Source organism: Diabrotica undecimpunctata, chromosome 2 (assembly GCF_040954645.1).
Source record: "Diabrotica undecimpunctata isolate CICGRU chromosome 2, icDiaUnde3, whole genome shotgun sequence".
NCBI classification, from domain to species: Eukaryota; Metazoa; Arthropoda; class Insecta; order Coleoptera; family Chrysomelidae; genus Diabrotica; species Diabrotica undecimpunctata.
Window position 1 is genome coordinate 167,377,994 of NC_092804.1, and position 13,383 is coordinate 167,391,376.

Consider the following 13,383-nt stretch of genomic DNA (forward strand, 5'->3'; position numbering starts at 1 on the left):
GTCACATGTATATCTGACCTGAAAATGTCGCATCCCGAGGAGCTCAAAAGATAGCTTCATGCTTAATAAACCATCTTGAGGCCCAACCTGACCCAACCAAATATCTGAGTTTGTGTATCGATGCTTGTGTTGACAGAATTGGAATATAAAGGTAGCTTTAATGTTAAGTAATTACCTTCAAAAGTGTAAATCGTCACTTATAGTTATGGAACACGGATTTTTTTTATCTGGACATAGTTTTAATACATGAGATCAAGAATTTTTGTTGACTGGATAGGAGAGAAAACACCATGATCGAATTTTTGATCCCAATGAATGGGTTTCCCATAATTGAACTGACCAAAAAATAAAAATCCAAAATTCTAGGTCGAAAGAATGAACTCACTAGAGTTTTTTAGTAGCAAGTCCCTTGAGAATAAGATGACAAATAGAAAAGTTACAATAACTGGCGAAAAAGTTAAATGGCTTAAAATTCAACAAATAAGGTATCTTAAAAACTAACCAAAAAAAATTATGTAAAATATACAGCACAGGACATGGGTTTGTTTTATGAGGTTGATTCAAGCAAGAAAACTAAAGGCCGTCCATTATCATCTACTCTAATGCACAACCTATATGTTCTGTATCAAAATGGGAGAGTAATGACAAAAGAAAAGAAAAAGGATTTAATGGACTTACTTAAGTTTATTCGGCCTGAGTTCCACGGCTTTTATTCTGGATTGAAAGATAGTTCCTAGTCAAGAAAAAATGGGTAAAAACAATAAAAACATGGGAACCCATAAATGAATGAATAGTAAAACTCATCATGGAAATCTATGGCAGGCAAATCGTGATCGGCCCTACAGATAACAGTCTAGTAGCAGAAAAGGATCAGTTCATGGATACCTTACAAGAAGAGATCGGAAAAGCACGGAAAAGTGAGACCAACACAAGAAATAATAATAGAAGGTGACCTAAATGGAAGAACAGGGAAACGACAAAATGATAGCACGATAGGCCGTTTTGGAGAAGATGTGACAAACGATAATGGAGAAAGACTAATTGATCTGTGCGAACTGAACAATCTGAAAATTACTAACGGCTTTTTCAGACATAAGGACATACATAAATACACGTATGTACAAACAACGAGAAACATCAGATCCATTATCGATTACATAATTGTCAGCAAAAGTAGTACTATCAAAATTAAAGATACACAAGTAAAGAGAGGAGCCGAATGAGGCACTGACCACCGATTAATAATTTCACAAATGAGGTTTCCCTACACGTTGAACACCCAAACTAGAAGGAAGAAAGAACACGAAGAAGACCAAGTAGAAAATGAACAGAAAGAAGAAGAAATGAAGTTCAACATAAATTTACTTCAAGAGGAATCCATAAGGGACCTATACCAGAGAAGACTGGACCAGAAGTTACAGGATTTCAGTTTCAGAAACATCAAAGAAACGTACGAGCACGTCAAATACAGCATAAAAAAGGCGGCATTAGAAGCTTTGGGGAAACTTGAGAAAAGATATGCCCAAAACAAAGTAAAAATAAACAAAGAAACCAAAAAATGTATTGAGGAGAAGAAATTCTACATATGAAAAGTATGAGCATCCAATCCCCAGAAGACACACAGAAGTACAAAGAGAAAAATAGAGAAGTAAAACGAAGAAGGGCAAAAGAAAAGAATGAAGAATGGGAAGAAACATGTGCACAAATTGAACAATACATAGGAGGAACAAGAAATTCGGAATCCTGGAAAATACTGAAATCTTTAAGGAAGAATAACAACGAAAAGGTCCAAATACAATACATATCAGAAAAAGAGTGGGAAAGACTACTATAAAGAACTACTCACAGAAAACCGCCCAGATTTCATAGAGACAGACACAGAACAGGAACAACAATAAAATCAGAATGAAGAACAGATTGAGATAACATGAATCGAAGTAAAGAATGCCATAAAGACTTTAAAGAACAAAAAATCAGGGGGACCAGGAGGAATCGTTAATGAACTAATTAAGTACGGAACGGACAAACTACATATAATTATACAAGAAATGTTCAGTAACGCTATAAACCTGAACGAAATACCAGAAGAATGGTCCAAAGCACATATATAACCTCGATACATAAAAAGCGAGATAAGAGAAATGCGGGAACTACAGAGGCATCAGTGTGATAGCATGTATGGGCAGGTTATATGGAAAAATACTGAAAGAAAAACTGGAAAAATCTATCTCAAATAAAATCGGAGAAGATCAGGAGGGGTTCACGGCAGGAAGATCTTGCATATACCACATTTATACACTCCAACAATTAATTGAAAAAAAATGGCAAAAAATAGACCAGTACACATGGCATTCATAGATTTAAAAAAGGCATATGACACGGTCCCCAGAAAACAGCTATGGAAAACGATGAAGAAAATCGGAATAACTCAGAGGTTAATAGAAGCCGTAAAAAACCTTTACAACAACAACAAGGTAAGAGTTAAAACCGGCAATAAATACTCCAACGAATTTAAGACCACAAAAGGCTTATTGCAGGGATGCTCTACATATCCGACACTGTTGAAGATATTCGTCGAACAAATATTAAAACAATGGAAAAGAAAATGTGAAGGGATGGGAATACCAATCCGGGACAACTTCTTGTACACATTAAGCTTTGCAGATGAACGGCTCAAGATGAAGAAGATCTGTGCTATATGCTCCGAAAATTAGAAAAGGAATATACAAAAAATGGACTAGAAATAAATCTAGAAAAGACCGAATATTTAACACCAGAGCAAGAACCAGTGAGAAACTTGGAAATGGACGATAATAGGGAAATTAACGGCACTGACAAATTCAAATATTTAGGATTCATAATCTCAAAAAATGGAACCACCGAGCAAGAGATAACCAGCAGATTAGCACAGACAAGAACATGTATTAAACAAATGAACGGGGTACTGTGGGATAGACAGATTACCAGAAATACAAAGAAGAGAATTTATAACACCTTGGTACGCAGTATAATGACCTATGGAGCAGAGAATTGGCTAATAAATAAACGAAACAGGTCCAACATCACAGTAACTGAAATGGAGTTCATGAGAAGAAGCTGCAGAGTGACAAAAATGGATCGCATCAGAAATGAGGAGATAAAACGAAGAATGGCAGTAGAACAAGACATACTCATATACTCAGCTACATCGAAGAAAAACGTTTAATTTGGTATGGACATATGAGAAGAACAGATCATACAAGGTGGATAGCAAAGATTTCGGACTGGAGCCCAATAGGAAGGAGGAAAAGAGGTAGACCCCGAAGATCATGGAGGGATGAAGTGGACGAGGCCATGGAAAGACGAGACCTTAGAGATGGAGAATGGCAGAACAGAAAGGACTGGAGACGTTGACTGAAAGAAGGAAGGCGGCGACAGCTGTAAAAATCCTTATATAGATAGATAGATGAAAGATAGTTCCGATGCATTATGAGGGCTTAGAAGAAACAATAATTGTATAATTATTATACATGAAAATTAAAAATACCCACTAGAATAAGTTTTTAGCTAATAAGTTGGAGATTTCTTTTCTGTTTATATTAATTTTTATTTTGGACAATTTACTTGTTTTAGTTTTCTTTATGGCAAATGTGCCTAAACATAGCTTAACACACAAGTTTCTCTAGGGATATATTTTTTTGTAACGGCAAATGTGCCTATACTTTTTGAACACAGAATTAGAATAATAAAACTTAGGTGAGATTTGCCTTAAATGTTGTTTTAAGATATTTGCTTTTCCTTAAAAAAAAGTGTTTTTTTTATCACAAAAATTTTTTATTTAAAGTTCACTTTGACATGATTTATCACAAAAACTCCACTTTGTGGCTTAGTCACTTTTAATAATAAGAATAATAATAAACCAAAAAAAAGAAATCTTTTTACTGCCTTCATTGACTACAAGAAGGCTTTTGATTCAGTGCCGCATGAATGGCTTATAGATATACTGAAAATATATAAAGTCGATGATAATCTTGTGACCTTTTTGAAGCATATAACGGAAGAGTGGAAGACTAAAATTCACCTTCAAATACCTGGTGAAATTAATATCGAAACTGAAGATATCCCTATTAACCGGGGCCTTTTCCAGGGGGACTCGTTGAGTCCACTTTGGTTCTTCCTAGCAATGAACCCACTATCTCAGCTGCTGAACTCTACTAACTCAGGATTTAGCATCAACAATAACAACACTGTTGTAGCGAAGCTTAATCATCTGTTGTATATGGATGATTTAAAATTAATGGCTTCCACTCGAAACCACCTAGATGAGATGCTAAAAACTGTAGAAAATTTCTCAAATGATAATTATCAGTATGAATTTTGGACTAGACCGCTGAATACGCGGTACGGCACTTCATCGCATACGATGAAGTGCCGTATACTAAATATAGTCAGAGGAAAGGTTTAGCCCGGAGGTTTCGATATGCAAGATGGCCAAAACATCGAGGCAATGGGTGAAAATGGTATGTACAGATATCTCGGAGTAAAACAAGCGCGGAAAATTGACCATAAACAAATGAAAACTGAACTAACTTCGGAGTTCGTGCGAAGAGTAAGACAACTAAATCGGTCATATCTTAATAGTAAAAATTTGTTTTAAGGCATTAAATACGTCCGCCTGCTCCGCGCTGAGCTACTCATTTGGTATTATAAAGTGGTCAAAAATGGATATAGAGGGTCTTCAGCGGAAAGTAAAAACACTTCTCACAAAGGCGCAAAAACATCATCCACGCAGTGCAGTAGAGAGAACAACATTAACGCGGTATCAAGGGGGAAGAGGACTTATGGATATAGGTGAGCAATTGGGTAAACAAATTGCTAATTTAAGAACTTATTTTCAGGTACAGGCTGAGACATCTACTTTACATCGAGCAATTTGCGCAGTAGATGTACGCCGCTTAAACTCAGGGAACAAGAAATGCGCATAAACCACCTAACTCAGCAAGAAAAAATGCGCAACTGGATAAGTAGACCTCTGCATAGGCGACATCTCAATGAGATCAGCCAAGAATATGTCGACAATACAGCGTATTGTACAGCGACAAGTACCCACACAGTACCTATTATTTTATCTACTACTGGTGTTATTCCCAAAAACCTCCTAGAAGACATAAAACAGCTGGGTCTAAGTGAACATCTATATAAGACCATGCAGAAAGCTGTACTCCTCGCGACGTCCAGATGTGTACGAAAATTTTTGGTGGATACTTCAACGTACCAAGTCACCTGGGGCTCGATACCACGGAAAGAGTCCCACCAGAACTCAATCCTTTTGATACCGTAGGTATCTGGGATGAGTAAATTTTCCCCTTAGAGGGAGTGTAAGCCATATGGCTAAATCTGGATAATAATAATAAATGTCTTTATTAACGACAGATTAAATTTTCTTTACAATGAAATATAATATTAGTAGGGCGAGATTCAGTTTGTGTACCACTGTGCAACAGCGGCACACAACTGCTCTTCCACCTAACCCCCCGAAAATAGGATAGATAGACTATATCTAAATAATGAAATTGTAATTTACAATAAAACATAAAAATATTAAGTACATATTAAATTTATAAATTATAAACTATTTATCTTTTTTATTTATTAAAATTTTAAATCAATTCTTAAATTTTGCCTCTGAGCCACTCAATTATGCCAATACTAAACCTATAGTAAACAAATTTTAATATATTATTTAATATCCCGTCATTACTAACAGATCTATTCTTTGGTAAAATCCACTTACCTAATTGAAAATAATGGTATGCCGGGTTTATTATATTAAGCCTTTGAAAAATAATCATTGATTCGTAAGATATGTTCAAAGACACTTCAAATTAATTTTAGTCTGTTAAATTCTGCCTGGCCTAGGAAGATTTTTCGTATGGTTGGAACTATCGGAAATGATGCGATTGGGAATCAGAATCAGATAGAACAATGAAACCTTTGCAGTCGTTTGTAATTATATTCGAATTCTCCGTAAATAATTGTTGGATGTGCGATGTGTAATTAGTTATTAGATGAATCGGTTTAAATATTAAATAAAATTAAAATTTTTCCAAACTGGTACAATAAACAATAAAATTTATTGTAAATAATTTATTACAATTAAAAAACCAAAAATCTTTACAAAAATACGAGATTATAACAAGATAAAACATACGAAATTGGAAGCAGCTCCTATTATTTCTTTACCAATATAGATTATATATCAGTGACCAAATGCAAAAATTGTCAATAAATTTGACATTGTATCTAAATAAATCTATTGGTGTATAGTCCAAACCCTGGCCACAAAACAGAAAAGCTAGTGTAAACTTTCAAAGAATCTTCTACTTAGACGAAGGATAAGACGTAGGCTTATCCATAGGATCGACCTATGGATAAGCAGCACTACTAGAGAACTCCTACCCCATAGGGCTTTTAAATAAACTCGGTTCTCCTTTTCAATTGACAAACAATTGACATTGACAAACAACACAACAGTAATACCATCTAAAATAACTTATGGTTCCTTACCCTACATTCCAGATCTGACACCTAAGCTAATGACCATTTTCAAAAATGTTAATGGCTTAAAAATTACAACTAAGAATGTGAAAACGGTATCGAAGTTATACACAAAGACAAAAGATCCTTTCACAATACAGGAGTCATCGAATGTTGTTTATTCTATACCGTGCGCCAATTGCAAAAACGTATAGATTGGAGAATCATCTCGTAATTTCCACAATAGGGTGATCTCACATCGTAGTGACATAAAAACAAACAAAATAAATGCATGTGCACTCGCAGAACATGCAATAACTCGGAAACATGAGTTCAACTTCGAGGATTCCTGTATTTTGGCAAAAGAAAAAAAAACATGCAAAACGTGTTTTTTTTTGGAAATGTGTTACATAAAATCTAGTACATCGTGCATAAATAAAAAATCTGACATAGATAAATTGAGCAACATTTATTGTTATATACTTGAAAGACATCAAAAATAAAATAAATATTCTACCTATACATATTCTTGTATGCATAACTGGTTGCATACCATTAAGACTGGTTTAATAGTTTAATAATTAAAAATAAAAATCTACCCAATATGGGCCTCGTGTCTCTTGAAAATAAATACAATATCAAGAACAACTAATGACATTTTAATCACATTGTTTTTTCTTTCTATTCTCTATGTATCAGAGTTAAAACACACTATCAAAAGATGTCATGAAATGAACTAAGTTTTACTATCATGACCAAAAATTTTTAGAATGTATTGTCCATTATTATATTTTATATCTGTGTTGTTAATGTTGGGTGTCAAATTTTATTTTCAATAATCTCAACAACTAGTAAGTTGCACTGACAAATTGTCATATTTTGTAAACATTTACACATTTTTTATCTATATTATAGTGTCTTGAAAAAGGAATAAAACCATTCCGAAAGCTTGACAAAAAATCAAAAGAGTGTGTCTCTAACATCTCGGCCAACCTTCTGACTGCAGCCCTAATAAACTGGTGGTTTTGTATATATATATATATATATATATATATATATATATATATATATATATATATATATATATATATATAGCAGGTGGCGCCTTTGTAGCTAACTACTGTTGTAGTGAAGTTTTGGGAGACATTCGTTGGACTTCCCGAGTTTGAATTTGTATCAGCCCAAAGTGTCTGATGAGGCTGGGCTAGGCCGAAATGATCATAACACTTTATTGATACCGATTCGAGCACGGGAAGTTTAACGAATTTGTCCTCCTAGGCCATATATTTGGCGATTTAATATATATATATATATATATATATATATATATATATATATATATATATATATATATATATTTATATATATATATATATATATATATTGTTATGATTTTAAAATAGATCAAGAATAAAATAAAATTGTATGCAAAATACCATGAGATCATAAATATTCAAGACCCTGTATAGGTTAGGAATTTGTAAATATAATGATTTATAATTAAGAAGTGTTTTCGGAGAACAGTGGACTTCAATAATAAGTAGTTTCTAAGAACAATTTGTATAGGAAAAACATTTCGAGGTTATTTAGAAAGTATTAAATATTGTTTAAAATCTTACAAATAATTATACATGATTTTGTATCAGCTAAGAATTTCAAATTATTGTTTGATAGACAATGGTTTGTATATTATTTTTGTTCGAAGGTAATGCTATGAATTCGACGTTATCTTCTACAAGTACGGATTTGCCTGTAGACACAAAAGAAAGGTTAGTCGGTATTATCTTCTGTTCATTTAGGGAAAAACCTAAGTGGGTAAAACACACTTGATTTCTTAAAGTTTAGAAATAGGAAATCTTGAAGATAGATAGAAAGAATGAATGTGTATGATTGGCTAGGAAAAACGAGGGTAGAAGAATAGGACAGTCGATTTGAAAATTGAATTAAGAAATTTCAATTATTGTGTTTTTACCATCCAGAATGAGAAGTCCACTTTGGGAACAGTGTGTGAAAAATAAGTATAAGTTATTGTTTGTAAGTTCAAGTTGGTGATAGCAGAATAGTTGAAGGCGAATTGAGGCCAGGTTGAGAATCCCAAACTGCTTGTGTCCGAAGAGAATCCGTGGCTCTGCTTTCTTCTTCCAAAGCTGTTACAAAAAACAGCACTCGTTCAGATTCTCTCCAAAATTAAACCTCCGACTCGTTTCAAAATAATAAGTAATAATGACACCCTTTCAGCCAAATAGTTTTCCAGCCTCGACTGGTTATCTCGTACAAACTTAATATACATTTTATTTCCTTACTTACAGAGTTAGGAGTCTCTTTGGACACAAAGAGTTTGGAATTCCCAACCTGGTCACGATCACTTTTTCCATTGCCGTAATGTCAGCTCTTTTTAATATTATCTTGTATATAAATTGACTGGTCTGTCACAATTAAATCAACTATTATATCATTAGGAAAGTCATTTTTCACAGTTAATAATAAATACATGAACAATCGCACTTCAATCATGCTTCAATATCAAATATTTATATCAATACGGTACAGGCTATCTTCAAATTTGTGTTTTCCTGGTTAGTAAAACAAAATTTATTGTATAGAGGATTAAAATAATGATATTTTAATTTTTAAACAAATAGAAATCTATCTCTAACTGAGATTTTCTTTTTAAAAATTTTGAATAGCGGCTTTTTTAATTAGAAAAATCTATGATACTCAGATGAACTACATTGTTCCTTAAATAACGAAAAATATTGGAAAAAAAACTGAGAGAGAGAACGGAACGATAGTGTGACTACAGTTTAACAATACATTTATAGTTTTTATGGATATTTACAAATTATTCATAAGGTATAATTATCGATGGAAGTTCCTTGTTTATTTTACTGAATCATTATCAAGTTTACAGATTTCTTCGTTCTCCGTTTTAATAATAGAATACTCCTGACAAAAATAAATCCTATATTAAAAACTCATTCTTTACTACATCAACAGCAGTATTTACTAATATTGACCCCAATCTCGTTCATCTTTATCCCTAAGTTGAAAACGGTGTAATTAATTTAGATAGAGCGCCCCTATATGGGCTATATGTCACTATTTTCGGTAAGTACCCCATATCGCATTTATTTTATGGATTGTTGGGAAAAAGAGTCCCGCATATTGCTAAAAAACTCTCACCCATTGCGGAGTATACAACGATGCCGTCCGTATTGATAATAAAAGACATGACAACAAAATATACTTTTGGTTGTTACGGTTTTTACTAGGGGAGACAGAAGGGGACGGGTATATTAAAAGTTCCTTAATTTCTGAACTTAAAATCGTATATATCAGAACTACATTTGAGGTGAGGGTTATTGAAAAATTGCTCCGCTAAGATTTCGTACACGGACCAATTACTTATATTCCTTTTACTTTTCGGGATAATTTCTTCAGGTAAATGAATGATTCTAATCTCTATAGAGACCATAAAATGATTTGATTCCGGAGTATCTGATATAGACCAATTAATTTTATTCAGTAGATCTGCCGCAACAAATGTAACATTGATACCTAACTTATTTTGATTTGGTTGGGTTAAAATAGTATGTTCTCTATTATTAATTACTATAAAATTAAGATCATTGACAGTTTTAATAAGTTGTGTTTCAATTACATCATTATAACTAAATCCCCCAATTGTATGATGAACATTGAAATCTACACTTATAAAATTAATGAGCCACTGTGACCTGTGAGAATATGTTTATCCAATCATTGAGTCTGCTTTTACATTTAGGAGGTTTGTATATAGATAAAAACATAGTTCGTTCTAAAAAGATTGTTTTAAATCAGATGTTTTAGTTCACCAAAACTTATTGTATTGCGAATTAGAATAGCTATGCCTCTATAGCCATCGTCTCTATCTCTTCTAATAAAATTATATCCATTAAAAGAATATTAAGAGTCTTTTTATAACCACGTTTCACTAATAAGTAGAATATCGATTGTTTTATTATTTAAATATTACATTAAACGGCATTATTTATTTATTTATCGTATGGCAATTACAACACATTTAGAACAAATACACAAACACTAGTAATATAGATATTTGACAAACTTTAAATAGTTACAAACAAACATCAAGTGTATTTATATAATCAATTGACTCTGAAGTTGCAAACAGGAAGTCTTCAGGGCTACCATTGTAGGATCTTGAGGGACACTCTTGAATAATGTGGTCGATGGTTTGGTTCTCCCCACAGTCACATTGAGGAGACGGGTTCTTTCCCCATTTATGTAGCATGTATGCACATCTCCCATGTCTGGTTCGGATCCTATTTAGAGTGGACCATGTTTTGCGTGGAAGATCAAAACCTGGTGGCTTGTGGGTAATACAGGGCATGTAATTTTGCCATTCGTTCCATTCTTGGGACCATGCATTAGTGATGTTGAACTCCTCATGTATCATTCTTGCCGTTTTCATTGGCGGTTTTCTAGAACGGAGACGGGTATTTCGTGCATCCTCGGTATCTTAGTAGATCGGCAGGTTTATATTGTTAATGATCTTTTTGTATTCACGTGTAAATGTGGAGGTGGGATGTGATTTAATACTGGAAACCATTGGGTGGGAGTTGATTTAATTGTACCAGCTCTCACCCTCATACCTCATAGTGCTGTGCAGCTAATTGTCGACTTTTTTACGTGTGGACTGTATAGCCAGACTGGAGCATAATATTCAACGGTCGAGAAAACAAGGGCTAAGGCAGTAGAGCGGAGAGTGGAAACCGATGCTCCCCAGGTGGTACCGCAGAGCTTCTGTTTAATGTTATTTCTTGTACTCAACTTTTGGGCAATTTTTATTAAATGCTCTTTAAATGATAGCGTTCTGTCTAGTGTTACGCCCAGGTACTGCGGTGTTTGTCCCAGTTTGGCCCAGTTTGTTGTGGGTAAGTGTGGTATTTTCAAACCGTATGTTGAGTTCCTTTCCAGCAAGTTTATTGTTCAGATGAAAGCAACTAACTTCTGTTTTGGATGCATTTGGTTGAAGTCGCCACTAGCGAAAATATTTGCCCAATGTATATAAGTCTGCCGTTAGAACTTCCTCAGACGTTTCTAGTATTCTGCATCGTGTAGCGAGCTCCCAGTCATCGGCGTATCCGAACTTTTTTGACTGTGTTTCCGGCATATCTGCTAGGTATAAGCTAAATAGTAGTGGAGAGAGCACTGACCCCTGTGGTAGGCCATAAACGGCATTTATTTGACATAATAGATCTAGTATTCCACTGACTTAATTTTAAAACATGTTGTACAGTCATTAGGAGCTACTATTCCTTACTGTTTCTAAAACGTGTTTCAACCAGGAATTATTGTATGATCATCCAACATTTTTATAGCTTCTATTGAACGAATATTTGTTTCAATATAAATTATAAAAGTTGTTTTTGTCAATTTTGTCAAAACGTTAGAGCAGCTCAGTACAACCCAGAGAGCGATGGAGAGGGCCATGCTAAGGATTAGTTTGAGAGACAGGATTCGAAATATCGACATTCGTAAAAGAACAAAGATTACTGATGTCGCAGAACGTATAGCAATGCTCAAGTGGCAATGGGTTGGACATGTTGCCCGAGATAATCCTGAAAAATGGTCACAGATATTAACAAACTGGAGACTAAGAGAGAACAGGCGAGGAGTAGGCAGACCACAGAAGAGGTGGGCAGAAGATATTAAACAAGTCGCGGGCAAGCAGTGGATGAGAAATCCAGAAGCAGAGTAGAAATCAATGGAAGCAAATGGAAGAGGCCTATATCCAGCAGTGGACGAATACATTCTGAAGAAGAAGAAGAATACATAACTCCTAGGAACTGTTGTACTGTTTTGAGACACTGTTTTGAGAAATAAACTCTATTAAAAGCTATATAGTTGGCTAAAACATTACCCTCAACAGTTGAAACTATAGCTTTTTAACCTGCATGAGATAATTGATGTCACATTGAGTATTTATATCACTAACTAAGGCTATAATTTCTAACAAATGGTTTGGTTAAGTTAGGTTAGGTTAGTTCTTAAATTTTGATTTTTTAGTAATTCATTTTTAACTAGATTATTAGCTTCTCATGGTGATGATAGTAAAACCGTGATACGATTTCTACCAATACTTTTTATTGCTTTAATGTTTGTTAGTTTCAAAAGTTTAAATATTATAATGGTCTTCTGTGATGGAGTGTAGTCTACCCAAGTTTTCGCTTTCAAATTTTTCAGTATATACCCAAATATTATCTAAATTGTACTTATCTGAGACCAGGTTGAAACATTTAATATCCTTAATATTTTCTATAGGCAAAGTAGCACTTTTATTTATAGCACTTTTTTGAACATGTCGCACACTTTTTAATGTTCACATCAATAAAGTGATCTCTCGTCTGAAAGGACGGTCCTTAATGAGCTTTCTTCCCCGGTTACGGAAAAACAATTTAGTTTGTTTATGTACAAATTCACTAAATTCATTTATTCATTAAGTTATTAACCACCATAAAATAAATTTTTTCGGGAGCTATTTTAGATTCGATTGTATTTGACGTTTATTGAACAAAAAATCCTAATTTACTTTTCACATACAATGTTTTCCTTATTATTGAGCAATTACTCAATTACTACGTTCTTCAAGACATTGAAGAACAAAAAAGCCAACGGAGGAATACCAAACGAACTAATTAAAAACGGAACGGAAAAGTTATTCCGCATGATACATAGAATGTTCGAAAGAGGACTAAATGGAGAAGAAATACCTGCGGAATGGACACAAGCATACATCACATCAATACATAAGAAAGGAAACAGGAAAAAATGTGAAAACTATAGAGGAATTAGTATAATATC